Below are 18,696 nucleotides of genomic sequence, written 5' to 3' on the forward strand. Positions count from 1 at the left end.
CTCTAGTTTTTATAATGATCTTAGTGTATTGTTTTAACAATCTAGCAAGATCATCATAAGAAGGTGATTCATATTCATCATCATCACTATCGCTATCATCATCACTAGCATGCTCATCATCACTACTATCATCATTGTTCGATACCTTGTGGTCACCCTTGGCCATAAGGCATAGGTGTGTAGAGGATGATGGCGGTGGTGGCGATGAAGATGATGAAGAGTTGATAACAATTGTGGCCACCTTCTCGTTGTCACTATCATCATCGGATGAGGCACTAGATGAATCAATGTCCGTGAGCCAATCACCGACAATGTATGCCTTTCCACTCTTCTTCTTCTTCTTGTGGAAGTCCCTCTTCTTGCCATCTCTCTTCTTGTATGGCTTGTTCTTCTTCTTCTTCTCTTCTTCTTCTTCATTACTTGAGTCATCTTTCTTGCTCTTGTATTTGTTCTTGAACTTGTCTTTCTTGGGCTTAGTGCATTTGTGTGCTAGATGACCAAGTTCTCCACAATTGAAGCAATCCATCTTGGAGATTGGCTTCCTTCTAGAGTTAGTGAAGAACTTCTTGCCATCAAACTTGATGCCACTCTTGTTAAGCTTCTTTAGCATCTTGGCGGTCTTCTTCACCATGAGAGCAAGACTTTCATCATCAATTTCATCATCACTTGAGCTCTCATACTCAAGTCTTGCTTTACCCTTCTCTTGACTAGCTTTGAATGCTAAGTCCTTATCTTTCTTCTTGGTAGAGGATGAGCCATCTTGTGGCGTGATGTGCATGTACATCTCATGAGCATTGATCTTTCCCAAGATTTGTGTCGGTGTAGTGGTGGAAAGATCACCTTGATGTAGCACGGTCATAATATGCCCATATTTATCAATGGAGAGGACACTCAAAATCTTTCTTACAACATCGGATGGTTGCATTTGAGTGAGTCCAAGCCCATTGACTTCCTCTACAAGAGCATTCAAACGTGAAAACATCTCATTAGCACATTCTTTAGGAAGCATTTCAAAAGAGTTGAGCTTTTTCATGACAAGATGATAGCATTCCTCACGCTCACTCTTAGTTCCCTCATAGAGCACACAAATGTCTGACCATAGTGCATGGGCGTCTTTGTGGTTCCTCACCCGGTTGAATACATCTTTGCAAAGGCATCTAAAGATGGTGTTTTGAGCCTTTGCATTCCACTTCTCATAATTCACCTCATCGCCTTGTAGGTGAGTAGCATCCTGAGGTTTTGGGAAGCCTTGTGAGGCGGCTCTAAGAATACCAACATCTAGAGCTTCTAGATACGCCTCCATGTGAATTTTCCAATAAGGAAAATCATCTCCCTCAAAGATAGGAGGAGGTCTATCCTCATGAGACATCTTGCTCTAGGCGGTTAAGCCTAAAAATGTGAGAACAAGGCTCCGATACCAATTGAAAGGATCAAGATGCCCAAGAGGGGGGGGGTGAATTGGGCTAATTCTAAATTTCTTTGCAATAATTAAATCCTATGGTTAGCTCAATTAACCCCTTATGCCTAGAAAGTGTTTCTAATTGTTCTACCACACAAAAGACTTGCAACCTAAGTTGCAATCCTACTCTAGCATGGCAATTCTATGAATGTAAAGACAAGAATTGAATTGCTCAAAGTAAATGCTCAAAGTAAATAGAGAAGGAGGAACGCGGCAATGTTTTGCCGAGGTATCGGAGAGTCACCACTCCCCACTAGTCCTTGTTGGAGCACCCGCACAAGGGTGTGGCTCCCCCTTGATCTGTGCAAGGATCAAGTGTTCTCTATGGGTTGATTCTTCGACACTCCATCGTGGTGAATCACCCACAACCGCTCACAACTTGAGTTGGGTCATCCACAAGCTCTCCGGATGATCACCAAGCTCCCAATCACCACCAAGCCAACTAGGTGATGGTGATCACCAAGAGTAACAAGCACGAACTCTCACTTGACCACGACAAGCCTAATGAGAAGGTGGATGCACACTTTGCTACTCTTGATCTTCACTAATGAGGGCTCTCTTTGGGATTCTCAAATCTCAATCACCTCACTAGGACCTTGCTCTTCTTGGCACTCTCTAAGGTGTTTCTCAGCTGTTGAAATGAGCAAAAGTACCCCCACACATGAGCGGAGGTTGAATTTATAACATCGGCTGAAAAACGAACCGTTATGTGCCTCTACGGGGTGACCGGACGCTCCGGTCATGTTGACCGGACGCACCGGTCAGTACACCCCGAACTCCAGTGGTTAAGAGTTGACCGGACACTGGCAGCGTCCAATCAACACTGACCGAACGCGTCCGGTCAAGTTTTCCCCTCACTGGAACCTTACTGATGTCGACCGGACTCTGGACCACCAGTGTCCGGTCACTTGCTGAGCAGCGTCCGGTCAGTAGCTAGAACCTGATCAGCGTCCGGTCAGCATTGACTGGATGTGTCCGATCAGGATTCTCCCTCTCTAGGACCTTACTGGAGTCGACCGGACACTGGCCCTCAGTGTTTGGTGACATGACCTCGCAACGTCCGGTCACTTCCAGACGCTTTCACCTTGGTCAAATGAACTAACCAAACCCTGAGCCAGCGTCCGATCACACCGGAGCCAGCGTCCTATCAGTATTTGACCCTCCATTCACTTCCAACTCTTGAACATATGTGAATGAAGTTTGCTCCATTGGATGAAAGGGCTCTTGTGGAGCTACCTAGTGCTAGTTTTAACAAGTGTGCACCACACCTAACTCACTAGACTCACCTAGGTCAAGCTACCCATTCATACCCCCTTAATAGTATGGCCAAAGGTAAAACAAAGTCCTAAACTACTCTAAGTGTCTCTCCAACTCCAATTGACACTTAGAACTAGTCCATCCTTAACCTTGTCGTCCATCCTTTAAAAACCGAAACGATTTCCATCGTAGGGGCATGACAACTTTGATTGCCGAATCGATCTCCATTACCGTGATCTAACTTAATTGTTTCTGCAAAACACACGTTAGTCACAATAATCCTGTATTGTCATTAATCACCGAAACCCAACTAGGGGCCTAGAAGCTTTCACTCTTGATCTACAAAATTGGATGACACGAGCATGGATGACATGAACCTTTCCGTGGTCCATGTCATATGCATTAGCGTTCTATCCTTCCCAACAAGGAAACTAAAATTCCATTTTGGGTGAACTATAATCACTCTGTACTCTGCATCACAAATCTCAGAACCAACTTTAATAGTCACATGTCTAAACAGTTCCTCCATACCCACAACATGCTTTGGTCTCCAGTTATCAGTACCATAGTCTTCAAGTATCCACACTAAAAGCCAAGACATATTGTGAAAATCAGCACAACACACACATGTGACCCTAAGCTTGATGGATGGATATTTCAGCACCACATGGTTTACAAATTGTCCTCCATGTAGTTCTCTCCATATCCACAACAACTATCATAGAGTACTCAAGCATGTGCATAAAACTATTAAGAAAAACACTTCTCAATTTTGAACGTAGTACAACACCCACGCCCCATTTAGATTTCTTAAAGATCCATGTTGTAGTCTTAGATGAGTAGATCTCCACACCTACGCACACACCCTCCACCTCAACAAATTCAATCACATGGAAGTGCGAGGACGTTGGGTTGAAACCTAAGCAATCCTGACCAACAGAACGGTTGCTATGTGGTAGTACATGCCATTTGTGGGTCGCTGGATTACAGACAACATAGCGACGTAATCCATCAGGCCTAGCACACTAGCAAAGGTCAAGGCCACTGCAACAATCTGAGACTAGGATTTTTTGAAGGGGAAGGACAAAGAGGGTCGTTCACCAATGATGCTGGTGAAGTGGTGATTGCCCTTCCACCAGCTGCCATAAAAGAAGCCAATGACAGTCTATGAAAGCTACTTACAGTGATAGGAGTCGGAGATGATGCGCTTCTAAGAGCGACAGACACACTTGCAGCAGCACAAGGACCAGGTGGAGAGGTAGCGAAAGATGTTGGCAAGCACATCGTCTGAGAGGCTGTCCACTATGTTCCTAATGTTAGGGGACTCCTTTATCTAGAAGGACACCACCAGTCGAAGAGATAAGACCGCCCTGCCATGGAATTGAATCAATAAACATTAGTAAGGAGATGAGTTTGGAGGAGAAGGGACGGCGATGCAAGTAAGGCCTTATTACACTTGCCTTTGGATCTAGCGGCGGTGAGCACGAGTGGCAACGCCGGTGATAGCAATAGCTCATTCGCCAATGGATCTGTGTGGGCAAGTCAGCGATGTGCAACGACACGAAGCAACAACTGAGCAGTGGTGATTTGCAGGAGCGGTGAAGACGAACAGCAGCAATGAGGACAAAAAAAGCTATGTTGGGGTAGGGGTTGCTTGCTCTCTGCGTAACTTTTACGACATATGGGAATCGAACTTTCATCAGTTCCGCGCGGGAGGGTTCAAACGCGGGATTGAAAATTTTGCAACTAAGCGGCCCATCACCGGTGGCTGGTTCCTAGTACCGCCCGGAGACCTCTATATGATATGGTGATGAATAGTAAGGCACACAATTTTAACACTTGGCATTGAAACAAAGCAAAACTGCGCACTTATAAAACTAAGAAAAGCACAATTCTAGTACTTAGATTGAAAGGAAGCCAACTTGAGTTTGATGGTGAATAATATGGCACACAGATTTACATTGAAAGAAAGCCAAACTACGCACTTAGAGCAACTCCAAGAGACTTGATAAAATTAGATGCTAAATTGTGAGATTTAGCCATTATGTAAAATAGAAAGCCCATCTAAAATGTAGAGTTTTACAACAACCTAGCTAAATTGAAAAACACAGATAGCAAGCAGGACTCGCTAGGGAAATATGGCCAGCGAGAATGGTGGGATACCCAGCTGGGAAAGTGAAAAACAGTATAGACAAGCTGTTAGAAAGCTTCTTTGGAGCACAATAGCTATAAATGGCTTCACGAATACATTTACCCAGTTGAGTTGCTCTTAGAAAACTTAAGGAAAGCACAATGCCAGTACTCTTGAATTGAAAGGAAATCCAACTTGAGTTCCATACATTCATACTGAATAAGTAGGTCAACACTACCAAGCTAACAAGTATGCCAAAAGCTAAAATGCAGATACTAATTAGGCTAACACTATGCAAAAGTTAAAAGGTCTTTATATGTACATCATTGGTTCCATAATTAATCATTCTCCATGCAGATCCTAGTCAACCTCCATGGGATTGTTGTGAATCTCCATAAGATCTTGTAGATCATTGTCGACCTCCACGGGATCGTTGTCAATCTCCATGTCATCCCGAGCCTTGACCACTACAACCCTATCCACATCCATTGGTACACTTTCATTTAGCTCATCGACTTTGTTCACAAAACACTCATTCGGTGAACCAATACTGAGGACAATAAGGCTCACAAGCTACACTCCATGGAGATAAAAAGCCACAAACTCTAGAACGAGAAGATGCATTTTCATCTGTAGATACAAGAAAATTACTGTAGCTAGGTTGGAGGTGAAGGAGCAGAGAGCACAAGAGAGCAATACAAAGGAATATAGAATCCAGTGAAGGAGTAGATCCAGTGCAGTTACCTTAGATCTGGATGGAGTAGAGAAGCAAGGATGGCGTGCTGAAGATTTGTGCACCCGCGAGGTTGGTGGTGAAGGAGTAGTGAGCATGAGAGAGGCTGCCTTTTGTCCAATGCTAGCAGGGTGAAGCAGAGCAAGGGAGTAGAGTGGGGAATGGATGGGAGGAAGGTGTGGTGAGACCGTAGGAGAGTGTATATACAGTTCAATAAATTGGTTGCCCCTGTACTAGGGCCTAGTGTCCAGAGAAGTAGGATGCCTCCAACACATCAATTGATACTTGGATGTACTAGCATTTACATTTCAATAAATTGAACTCCTGATTAATCACCTTGTATTTTGTTCAACAATAGTTGTACAAAAGTGACATATTTCAATCTGATACATAAATTGATACTTGAATCTACTGCGGTGATGAACTAAGCAACTTGACAATAAACATGCTAAGAACTAAGGTAAGTACAAAGTAGGTGAAAGAAGAATAGGAAGCACATTTCTCTATCAAAGGTACAAAATCTTCTATCATCTTCGTTCAAACCCTAGCCATTTCTTCAATCTGTGGTATAATCTCTTCCACCTCGTGCATTTGTTCTTTTTTTGTTCTAACATTGGCCTTCGTCTTCAGCTCCCAAATCTTGTTATGTAAATACAAAATCAAAGTCTTTAGATATTTTCCATATGGGGGATCATACCACTCATAACACCCGCAATCTAAGTCGGACTATGAAAAAACCAAATTACCATAAGTACAATAGGATTTTAACATTTGCATTGCAAAAATAGAATGAACAAGAAAGAAATCGAGTTACATTATTTGCCCTGCAGCATCTGTGGTACTGATGTCCTAGGTTTCCATCACTCCACGAAATTCACTGAGGCATCTTCAAGCTACAGCGACACAAAAGTGGTGGCTGGTATGCATAGGGGTGGTTCTCGACACGGCATGGGATGGGTGGCCCCCTCCCATTGTAGCCTCCTCCACTGAAAGCCGATGTTCTTCTCACGACGATGCCCTGGGATGGTGCCGACCATTGGGAGGAGTTGGAGCTAGATGCAGCCATGGAGCAGTCGGGGTTCAAAGTGTTGCACACTCTAAGTGAAGAGGTCAACTCGTGTCTTTTGTCTATGCTTTTGCCTCCCGCTAAGGCGCCAAAACATCCTTGAAAACCTCGCACTCCCACCATTGTGTCACCGGCGGTAGAAGGTACTATCCGCCTATAGAAGAAGGCCCATTTTGGATCCTTTGTGCTTACATAGAAGTGTACACATGAATCACAATTAAGACCAACTGATTCAATTAACATTTCAACCAAAGTTATAGTTAAATGATTATGCACTACTCATACATACTAATCCAGAGGCTTCATCAGTACATATAAACTTTATTAACATAAAAGTTTCACAAATTCTAAGACTTAATGTCGGATGGGTTGATAGTTGCTATGGTACTCAAATGGTTGATGCAGTCCCGAAAGCTAGAGGTAGTGAACCATAGCGAAGATGATAGAATCTCCATCCACGGACATATTGTATCTATAAAGTATGTCTACTTCCTATCTAGTCCTGCAAAGCACAAAAATCTCTCTGCAAATAGAGTCTTGAATGATTCTTGTCAAATTTTGTGGTCCGAGAAGGTGACGAACAATGGCTTCAACAATCAATAGTTGGTCTAGGTGGATGCTCCATCCCCAAGTAGCAAACAACATCATCTAGGGTATTGGTGCCACCCCTAGCTGGTAAAACACAAGGTTACTCACATGGAAATGGCTTCTTCTGAAGTAAGACATCTGTTGCAATGAAGAAATTTCTAATATGAACAAAACTAATACCGAACTCAAAACCAATTGGAACCAAATGTAAACAGGGGGTGGCCAAATCCATCCGACCTTCATGGGGCATTGTCCATGATGACAATGCAAGGTGCTCGAGGTAGGGAAAGTACAGGCGACAAGTCAAAATAAAGATGAAGCAATGGGTGGGGAGAATGAAGATGAAGCAACAATGGGTGGAGAGAACTAATGGATTCGTATTGGGTTTTTTAGTTGGTCGAACCACCGCCAAGGTGCCGATAGGGCCCGAGGGGAGTTGGGAATGAGACAGGGTGCTTCTAGGTTTGTTGCCAAATGGACAGTCTAGATTGATCTGCAGCGAGAACAAACATCACGGGATAAGTTAAACAGTGTTCGTATTAAGCTGACCATTGCCATGCTAATCCAACGCTATAATATGATGATTGTCAGTGGTTAAACTAGTTTTATATTTTCCTAGAAACAACCACCACCATACATGATAGTTTTTTTAATTTCATTCATATATATACAGAAAAACAAAAAAACATTCGTGGAGAGATCAAATCTGTGCATTGGCATTTTGAAAGTAGTATTGGAAAGAACATGCTTTGCATTTCATATAAAAAGGTGGCATTGAAGAGATAAAATCTGCGTGAATATAATTTTTTTTCATTGATTCGTTATATATATATCTAACATATAGATACAATTTGGATGAGTATATGATTGTACTCATCTGGAAGCATACTAACTAACTTAAACTATTAAAACTACTTATACTAACTATAAACTACTTAATCTAAATATGATCCTCTCGCATAGAGGATCATGCTTGCCTTGCTCGCTTGGGAGGAAGCGAGTTGAAGTCAGAGTTAGGGTCAGAGTCATCATTGTCAGAGTCGTCATCATCGACGTCTTCATTGGCATCGTCCTCGTCCTCATCCTCTTCCTCTGGGTCCTCCTTCTCGGAGCTCCACAGAGGACTATAATCAAACAACCTTCAGTCGTAGGAGGTGACGTCCTCCTTAGAGGAGTGGTGGGCAGGCATGTCATCCTCGCTGGACGACGGGCTGCTTGGAAACTTGATGGGGATGTCCGATATTTTCTTTGTAGATTGGAAGAGAAGGAGATGACGGATGAAGAAGAGGGGTGGTTTTAGAGGGCATCGGGCTGAAGTATATGTAGAGCAGTGGGTACGACTCTTAGGCTTTGGGCAGTGGAAGTAATGGTGATTTGACGGCCTTGGAAGTTGAGGCAATTCAACACTCATGCTAAATTTACTGCCGGTTGACCAAACATTAGTTTAGGGCCGGCGACCAAAATGCGTATCCCAGTCGGCTTGGCTTTTCATGCGATGGAGCAAATGCAACCCCAATACCACTGTCACATCTATCATTAACCCATCGGTGGTAGAAGTCTAAAATGCCAGTTTCAATCCTAGGAGACCTCGCTATTGTTCCAACAGATGGTAAAAGTATCACACCATCGCTTCTATCGCTACGACAATGAAAGTGGCGACAGTGGTGTGTCAATCTGTAGTAGTGTAAAGTCATCTTAAGTCAAACTTTTTAAACTTTTACCAAATTTCTAAAAAACATCAAGATTTATGACATCAAATTAGTATTATTAGATATAACTTAGAATATATTTTCATAATATGCTCATTTATCTCATATATGTTGTTACTCTTTCCTATAAAATTACTCAAACTTGATAGTTTGACTTGCATAGATTCTAGAAATGGATTTATTTGGGGATGAAACCATTGAAACTATATGTGATTTTCATAGATGTCAAATGAGCAAGAAAAACTACTCTTGGAAGCTATAAGAGCAACTCCAACAAAGGCCCTCAAATCGGATACCCTATTTTTGATTTGAGGGCCCTCCTCATTTTTGAGGGCCTAATTCTTTTTGTACCTACTTCAGCAGGAGTCCTCAAATGAGTCCCTCAAATTCATCGCAATAAACCATGACATATGAGACCCACCCATCATTCCCTTCTCACTCTATCAACTGAGCTATCCACACGCTTTGTGTAATGTGGCCTCGTAGGCCAATCTATCATGAGGAAGAGGGTGCCAGAGAAAGAGGTCGTGGCCGCTGGATCTTGCCCTCTCCATTGGGACCTCACATGGACCTTAGAGGAGAGGCCTTGTGCCAAGAATCATGGGAGAGCGGCTATGGCCGGTGTGGTAGAGGAAGAGGCTGGTCCATGGCAAGAAAGAGGGAGCAAGAGAATAGGCCATGGCTGTTGAATCTCGCCCTCTCCATTGGGACCTAGCCCAGAACTTGGAGGAGAGGCCACACATAGCCAGACCTCGCTACCACTAGAGAAGCCACTGCCAAGTGCCTAGGGTCACACAGAGAAGCCATCGAAGGTAGATGAAAGCTCTAGTTTGGTTTTGGTGAATTGATGAAACCCTAAGTGCCAACCCATTACTCTAAGTGGTCATGAGATAGGGTAGGACATTCCAAGTGGTGGAGCAAATGATGATAATCATGAAGGTAGTGATGGCCATGGTGATCAAGTGCTTAGACTTGGAAAAGAAAGAGAAAAATAAAAAGCTCAAGGCAAAGGTGATATCCATAGAAGCTCTTTGTTTTGGTGATCGAAACACTTAGTGAGTGTGATCAAATTTAGGATAATAGCCGTACAATTAATAGGGGTGAAACTCATTGCGAAATGCGGTTATCAAAGTGCCACTAGATGTTCTAACTCATTGCATATGCATTTAGATTCTAGTGAGTGCTAACACCCTTGAAAATGTTTGTGAAAATATGCTAACACACGTGCACAAGGTGTTACACTTGGTGGTTGCCACATTTAAGCAAGGGTGAAGAAGTTAGAGATCAAAAGGAGGTGTTTTGTGTTGACCGGACCCCGTATGGGCGCGTCTAGTCAATGTAGTAGAGAAGAGCACGGCCTCGGGTCCTGACCGGACTTTGGCGTAGATGCATGACCGGACGCGCACGGCCTACGCCCGGTTGATGGTGACATAAGCTGACGCATGCAGTTGGGTGAGGCAGTGAGGACCGAACTCACCGGTGTGTCCGGTCATGTGTGCCCTAACATGTCCAGTCGTCAACAACTGACTCTAGATCATCTCTGGAAGTGACTTGACATGGCATAGTGGTGAGTTAGGATGGCGGTGTGGTGCATCCAATCACTTGTGTGCATGGCTCGGGGACGTGGGGATCTAACACTGGTGTGGTGCATCCGGTCACCCTTCCATGCATCCAATCACTCTTTAATCGTGCGCATGAGTGGCTCCTAGCCGTTGGGATTAGGTGATTGTCGTTTAAAGTAGGAACATGTGGTAGTGATCGCGCGACCAGATGGAGGGGGCCGAGCGTTTGGTCATCTCTGACCGGCGTGTCTGGTCACCTCATGGAGGCAGGTAGTGAGATCCTAACGGCTCTATTTTGTGGGGGCTACTATTTAAGCCATATGGATGGTTTCTAGCTCACTCACTTGGCTATTTTCATTGACATAGCAACCTAGTAAGCTAAGCTAAAGCCCTCCCACTCATCTCCATCATTGATTCATCATCTTTGTGAGATTGGTAGTGAATCCAAGTGCATTGCTTGAGTGATTGCATCTAGAGGCACTTGGTGATTGTGTTTCGCTGTGGGATTCGCTTGTTTCTCTTGATGGTTGCTACCACCTAGATGGCTTGGTACAGCGAGGATCATTGAGCAGAGGAAGGTGATTATCTCTGGCTATGATCATGGTGATTGTGAGGGGTCCTTGACCTTTTCTCGGTAGAGAGCCAAAAGGTACTCTAGTGGATTGCTCGTGGCTTATGGATCATCATCTTGTGTTGGTTGTGCGGCACCCGATTGCGGGTTGGTGTGTGATGCCTATTAGCACGTGAACCTCCAAGTGAGTGAATCGCCACAACGGGGACTAGCTTGCCGGTAAGCAAGTGAACCTCAGTGAAAAATCATTGTGTCAACTTATCTCCGAGGATTTCATTAGTATTCATTGTGATTGATTGATCATCTCTTGCCACGGTGGTACAACTCACTAGCTCTCTTGTGCTTTTACTTTCTTAGTGTAGCTAAGCTCTTTAGTGTAATTAGTTTTGAGAGCTAGCTTGTATCTTGTCTAGTGCTTAGTGAGGCTCTTTAGTTAGTCTTTGAGAGCTCACTAACTTAGTGATAGTGACTTAGCCTCTTGTGTGATTTAAAGATCATAGATAACTAGAATTGTGGATAAGAGGTGAAGGGTACCATTACGCCTAAGAGGGGGAGGGTGAATTAGGCAACTTAAAATTCTAACTCTAAAATATGGCCTCTTTTTCTAACCTTAGCAAAACCTATGCAAAGATAAACTATCTAAGTGTGCAACTACGGTTTTGCTAGTGTGTTGCTATCTCTACCGCAAAAAGAGTAATACAATCAATGTAAATGCGGAAGCTAAAGAGCAAGGTAGAGATATGCAAACTTCCATCGATGACTCCAGTATTTTTACCGAGGTATTGAGAAGCGTGCAAGCTTCCCCCTAGTCCTCGTTGGAGCCCCTCGCAAGGAATCCCTCGCAAGGGCCAAGCTCCTGGTCGGGTAACTCCGTGGATAGCCTCGGGCCTTCCCCATGCGCAAGTGGGTCTCCGACGTGCCTTCTAGTAAGCCTCTCCCAGATGCTCCCTGTCGTCTTCACTATCAAGCTTCCGGTCAAAACGTCACGGGCCTTGTTCCCTCTGGTACACGGTGGCGGCCACACCACAAATGCGGTTGCTGTGATCTTGCAAGACTACAAGCCCCTCCAATGTACAACAATGGTGCGTGCAAGAACTGAGTGGTAAGAGGTATGCAAACCTCACTAAACACTAGGCCTAAACCTAGAGCAAGCGCATAAGCGGTGGTCTAATCAACTTAAGCACTTCGCAAAGCACCTACGCTAATCACCTAATGAAACACTAAGCACTATGCAAGTGGAGGTCACTAAAATGGTGTATCAACACCCTTGATATGTTTCCTCAGCTCCACACTTATCATTTGGCCGGTTGGGGGTTGTATTTATAAGCCCCACTGAGAAAGTAGCCATTGGGGACGAAATCCCACTTTTCTGCTATTGACCGGACGCTTATCACGTCCTGACCGAACATTGCCAGCGTCCGATCACATGCCACCGGACGCGTCCGGTCGCATTTTCGCCGCTGTGGAACCTCTCTGTACTCGACCGGACTTTGTTGTCCTACGTCCGGTCGATTTTGCCACCAGTGTCCGGTCGCTGATGCTGAAGCCTATTTGCCGAGCCTCTTGATTAGAGCGTTCGATCAGTTTCCTCTAGCGTCCGGTCCAGTGTTCGGTCACTTCTGTGAGCTCGTTTCTTCGCGATCTTGTGTATGGCTTGGTTCCTATCTTCATGCTTGGACTTTGCTTGATATTTTGAGTCTTCTCTAGTGCTTATAAGGTCTTGCTTATGGTGTTGATCATTGGATCATCACGTTGCCTTTGTCCAAATCATGTCTTGCATCTTATTGAACTATAAAACAATCACTTGCAAATTCATTAGTCCAATTTGGTTGTGTTGATCATCAAACACCAAAATCCAAAGTAAATGGGCCAAGGGTCCATTTTGCTTACAATCTCCCCCTTTTTGGTGATTGATGACAACACGACCAAAGCAAGCAAATAATAAATTTTGAAATTTGAAAACTACCTACTTGCTAGGATGCAATGCAAGGGGCAAGTTTATATGATGCTAAAAGATACTACTTGTAAGACTAAAAGGTACTACAAAAAAACTTATCTTGCCCTTGCAAATGTCCCCATGTGGCATTATGGATTTAAGCCTTGCTTCCTACAAATTCTCCCCACTACATAGGCAATCCATAATCCACTATCCTCCCTTTCTCGGACCATTACCACTTGTAAATTGTTAATGCTTGCTTTTGGTCCTCTAAATTCTACCCCTTTGGAATCAAACACCGAAAAGGAAGACATTAGTAGCACAAGGGAGGGTCAAACTTTGTGATCCTTTATGTGGAGGGTGGAATAGGTCACAAAATTTAACTCTCACATTATATAGATTAAGCTCCCCCTAAATATATGCATACATATGGTAGAAGGCAAAGCATATGCATAATTGGCAAATTATTGCTCAAGGGAATTTAATCTATATAATGCATGGAGAAAGCATATAAATATCAAAATGAAATCAACATGATGATATCGGTTTAGAAATACCATATGTGGAAACCAATTTGATTTCTACCACTTGCAATAGGTGGTGGATATTTGAAGTATGATGCTTAACTCCAGGGACTCCATTTTCCTTGCAATGAGACTACTACAGACATGATATGCTTGAAAAGGTGTTAGTCTCAAAGCATCCAACTTATAGAGTAACCTCCCCCTAAATTTGTGCACACAAGTGTGGGATACTTGTAGAAGTCATGCACATTGATTTTAGAATCAATAATACCACTTGAAAGATGACATCTCATGAATGTGAGAATCATTTTCGAAGATGATATTCAGGAGAAATTATCTACAATTTGGACTTTGGCACATATTAGATGAACAATCAAAAGACAAGGTATGTGCCATGCTCTTAAACAATTTTAAACCATGTAGGTTTGCTCCAAGGGTTAAGAATGAAACCGAGCAAGCCTACCATAAGATATACCTAGTGTATGCATGACAAAAGATATAAGAATACAAATGCAAACATAGGCATGATAAGTAAGTAGATGCTTAAAGAAGCCAATTTGTAAGAAATACCACTTGTAGGAAATACAAATTGATACTACTTGAAGGAAATTGAATAGTTACCTAACATGGGAAGGGGAATTTGGGTCCATAGTATTCACTAACCCACTTGGCAATGATTTTGTCCATCATGATGCACCCATGAAATACACCCATACTTTGCCAAGTCTCCAAATTCCCCGATGTCCATCAGACTTCTCACATCCCTTTTGGGATCCAAACCTTCTTGATGCTCTTCATGTTGGAAATGATTTCCTTTGGCACCCAAAAGCATTTGACCCCATTGTTGGCTTGCTTGTTCACCTTGATGGCCACCACCTTGTCATTTTTCTTCTTCTTTAAAAAGTATGGTGTGGAAGCCTTCTTGTCCACCTTGTTGGTGTAGGTGTTGGAGAGCTTGCTTGTTTGCTTCTTCTCTTTCTTCTTTGCTCCTCCCCCATTCTTCACCTTGCACTCATAGGACTTGTGACCCTCCTTGTGGCACACATAGCAAACCACGATTTATCCTTCATCAAGCTTCTTCACTCCCTTGACGGTGTTATCTTGATGAAGTTGGGTCTGCTTCATCTTGCCTTTCACTTGAGTCAAGTCCTTGGTGAGGCGAGCTACTTCTTGCTTGAGTTGCTCATTCTCCTTTGCAACCTCTTGTGTGCATGTATCTACAACAACTTTCTCAACACAAACTTGGTTGCACAAGGATGAGTCTATACATAAATCATTACAAGAAATAGAGGCATCCTTTTTAGACATGTTAAAGATAGAACTTTTCTTTTTAGATGCCTTGGTGGGGGTTGTACTAACGACTTCAAGCTTAGCAACTTTATTAGTTAGGTCATCACAATGTTTGCACATGGTTTCCATTTTAGCAAGCAAACTTTTATAAGCATCTTGTGAGCTAGCTAACTTTTCTTTTAATTTTTCATTTTTCTTTACAAGTTGCTCATCATTGATTGTGCATGCATTTGTTGTTGCGCTAGCCTTAAGTTGCTCAATTTTAGTAGATAGTTCAATATTGAGATTATCAATGTTCTCATATTGTTCAAGCAAAGTTTTGTATGCTTCTTGTGAACTATTTAGCTTTTCTTTTAATTTTTTGAGCTTCTTTTATTGACTAGTGCAAACTTTAGCATAATTAAGATTTTGCCCAATTTTATCATAAGAAGGCATTTCATCATCACTCTCACTCTCACTAGAGGATGAGCTTTCGTTACCTCGTGCCATAAGGCACACACGAGAAGAGCTTTATGATGAGTGCTTGCGGACTCACCTCTTGTGATGGTGTTCTTCTTTACTTGAAGTATCATCCCATGACCTTATTGATGTGAGGGCTTGGTTCTTGCACGCCTTCTTCTTTGTCTTGGGTGTGGGCTTGTTTGGACAAACTTCCGCAAAGCGCCCCAACTCGCCGCATCCATAACATCCTCTCTTTCTTTGCTCGTTTCTTTGATTAGTGAAGATGATATCTTAGATTTGGATGGGCGCACCCTTGACATTGAGCCTTTGGATTGCTCGTGGCTTGCGGAGAGCCAAAAGATACTCTAGTGGATTGCTCATGGCTTGTGGATCCTCATCTTGTGTTGGTTGTGCGACACCTGATTATGGGTTATGCGTGTGACGCCTGTTAGCGCGTGAACCTCCAAGTGAGTGAATCACCACAATGGGGACTAGCTTGCCGGCAAGCAAGTGAACCTCGGTGAAAAATCATTGTGTCATCTTGTCTCTAAGGATTTCATTGGTATTCATTGTGATTGATTGATCATCTCTTGCCATGATGGTATAACTCACTAGCTCTCTTGTGCTTTTACTTTCTTAGTATAGCTAAGCTCTTTAGTGTAATTAGTTTTGAGAGCTATCTTGTGTCTTGTCTAGTGGTTAGTGAGGCTCTTTAGTTAGTGTTTGAGAGCTCACTAACTTAGTGGTAGTGACTTAGCCTCTTGTGTGATTTATAGATCATAGATAACTAGAATTGTGAATAGGAGGCTTGCATTTTGAGTAGGCTAGCACAACACTCGCCTCGCTTCATAATTGTCTAACCACTTGGCTTAAGTATTATTGTCGAATTTTTTATAAGCTATTCACCCCCCTCTAGCCATTAGGACCTTTCAGTAGATCTAGTGGAGAAGTTTTCGTGCGCACATGTGGTGCAAAACCACCTCAACAGAAGTTTGAGGGCCTAAAGGGGAGCCCCTAGGAATGAGGACCGTAGGGGGATTTGAGGCCCCCCTTAAATATGAGGACACTAGTAGGGGCTCTGCTGGACCTCTGCTTTTTTCAAGCCCTCAAATTTAGTTTTTAGGGTTCAAGTAGGGGCCCTACTGGAGTTTCTCTAAGACATAATGCACAATATCTTTGTTGAATCTGTATTAATTTCTATCCCTTACCTTCTTTCTCACTCCCTTATCCCTTTCTCCTCTGTCTTATCTCTGTTTGTGTGAGATGAGCAAGAAATGAGCAATTTCCTGAGTTCTCTCTCATGCAGCAAGAAACAAGCACCGACGATGGGTGCAGTGTTGTAGGCTGACCCATAGGGGCATACAACAGTAGGACGGTGTTAGCGGCACAAGTCCATGTTGGCACGATGTGGCGTGGCGCCGCTGGCGAAGGTGCGGTGAGCCAACATGTAGGTGCGGGCACAACTCACTGCATCTGAGGGCATGGTCCCAGCTAGGGCTGGTGGTGCTATGTCAGCGTTAGGCACACCCAATCGGGCTAGTGGTGTTGCGATAGTGAAACGAGGTGGTTCAGCTTGTGAGGTGAGGGTTGGCAAGTCACGGGGCAAGGAGGGCAGGTGAGGCGCAGGGCCAGCGAGGTGCATGACAAGCACCAAAGGTCCAAATTGAGCCAACTGAACCTGATACTACTTGTAAGGGACCGTGATGCCTAAGAGGGGGTTGAATTAGGCTTTCTAAAACTCTAAACTGACTTCGAATCTCTTTCCTACTTATCCAAACCTATGCAATAAATCTATCTAGATGTGCAACTAGGTTTTTGCTAAATGTGTTGCTATCTCTATAGTAAAAGAATTATGCAACCTAGGTTCCAATCACAATCACTAGCCTAGCAAACTAACTTGAAATATTAGCACACAACCTAGATACGCAAAGTAAATGCGTAAGCATAAAGATAGAGAATGCAAACTCTTCTCAATAAGATGTTTATAAATGGTGTGCCTTGCAATGGTATGAATATCTCTCCTTTGAGGGTACAAGGGAACCGAGGCTTCCACGTGGATTGCAACCATGTGAGTAGCTTATGGATGCCCCCGAGTATCAAAGGAATTGTCATGGCCGTTGTAACACCTCATCGGTGAACCTACTTATCGAAAGTGATGCTCCTTGCAAACATATTCCTTGCTATGATAAGTGACTCTAATAAACCATGCCTTTATATCTTCCCTCACCTCGCCCTTTTTCGAATCTCGAGGATGAGATTTCTCTAAGGGGGGAAGAGTTGTAATGACCCAAAAATCGTTACAATTTTTCACAAGCACCTTGAGCATAAAATGCATCTAAAAATTCTTAAAATAAAAAATCTTGCATGTTACTTGTAAATTTGCTGAGCATCATGTATATTTTATTTTCAAACTAGAATTAACTTGTGCATAGACTATCCAAAACTGAGCACTGCTTGTTTTGGCGGATAGTTTGTCATCCCACCCGACCGTCTGTCAGGACATTTCACAGACTTAGAATAATTTTAGTCAACTCGTGCACCGACGGAGTGTCCGTCGTCACGGCGGAGGGACCATCAAAACCCTTGCACAGTCAGCTAGTTTGTCGGACCGTCCGATGCCTCTGGCGGACTGTCCATCAAATTCGGTCGAGACCTGTCCCATGCAGTGTGATGTGTTGTCACTCAATCACCTGCCTTGGCCCCACCTGTCACACCCACCCACACACACGAAAGCAGCCAGCACCCTCTCTACTCTCTCCCTCACTCTTTCATTTCTCCCCCACGCCAAGCAACAGGAAGAGAAGAGAGAAAGAAAGAGAAGAAGAGACAAGGAGAAGGAGAAGAAGGGAGGAGAAGAGGAAGGAGTAAGAGGAGCCCTGATGCTGGAGCCTCGCCGGAGGAGCATGTCGGCAGCCACCTGGACGTCGCCAGAGTTGGAGGAGAAGCCCTTCCCCAAGGTCATCTTCTTCCTCAAGCATGGAGGCTTTCCCAAGGCCGATCTCCCACCTCGAGCCACTCCAAGCTGAGCTGCTGCTGCTAGAGGTCGTTCATGGCATGGTGAGCATGTCCCCAAGGTCTATCTTCATCTTCCCCACCTGCCATAGCCATTCCCATTGAGCTCTATGTCCATCCATGGCCACCTCCACCATTGTTGGGGTCGAGCTCCAAACACACCATGCATGACACATCTAGCACATGGAATAGGTTGCTCACATCACTAGAAGGCCATAGAAACAAACTGCACTTGATTCGGAGTGCAGATGCCCCGGAAATCATCTCTGACATCCTTGCACTACTGCTATTCGTCATTTTGACGGATAGTCCGTCATTTTGGCAGAGAGTTCGCTGATTTATAGCGAAACCTGAGAGCAGCCTTGGTTTATCAAATGGTCCATCATTCTTATCGGAGTGTCCGGTAAATTATAGAGA

Source organism: Miscanthus floridulus, chromosome 4 (genome assembly GCF_019320115.1).
Source record: "Miscanthus floridulus cultivar M001 chromosome 4, ASM1932011v1, whole genome shotgun sequence".
NCBI classification, from domain to species: Eukaryota; Viridiplantae; Streptophyta; class Magnoliopsida; order Poales; family Poaceae; genus Miscanthus; species Miscanthus floridulus.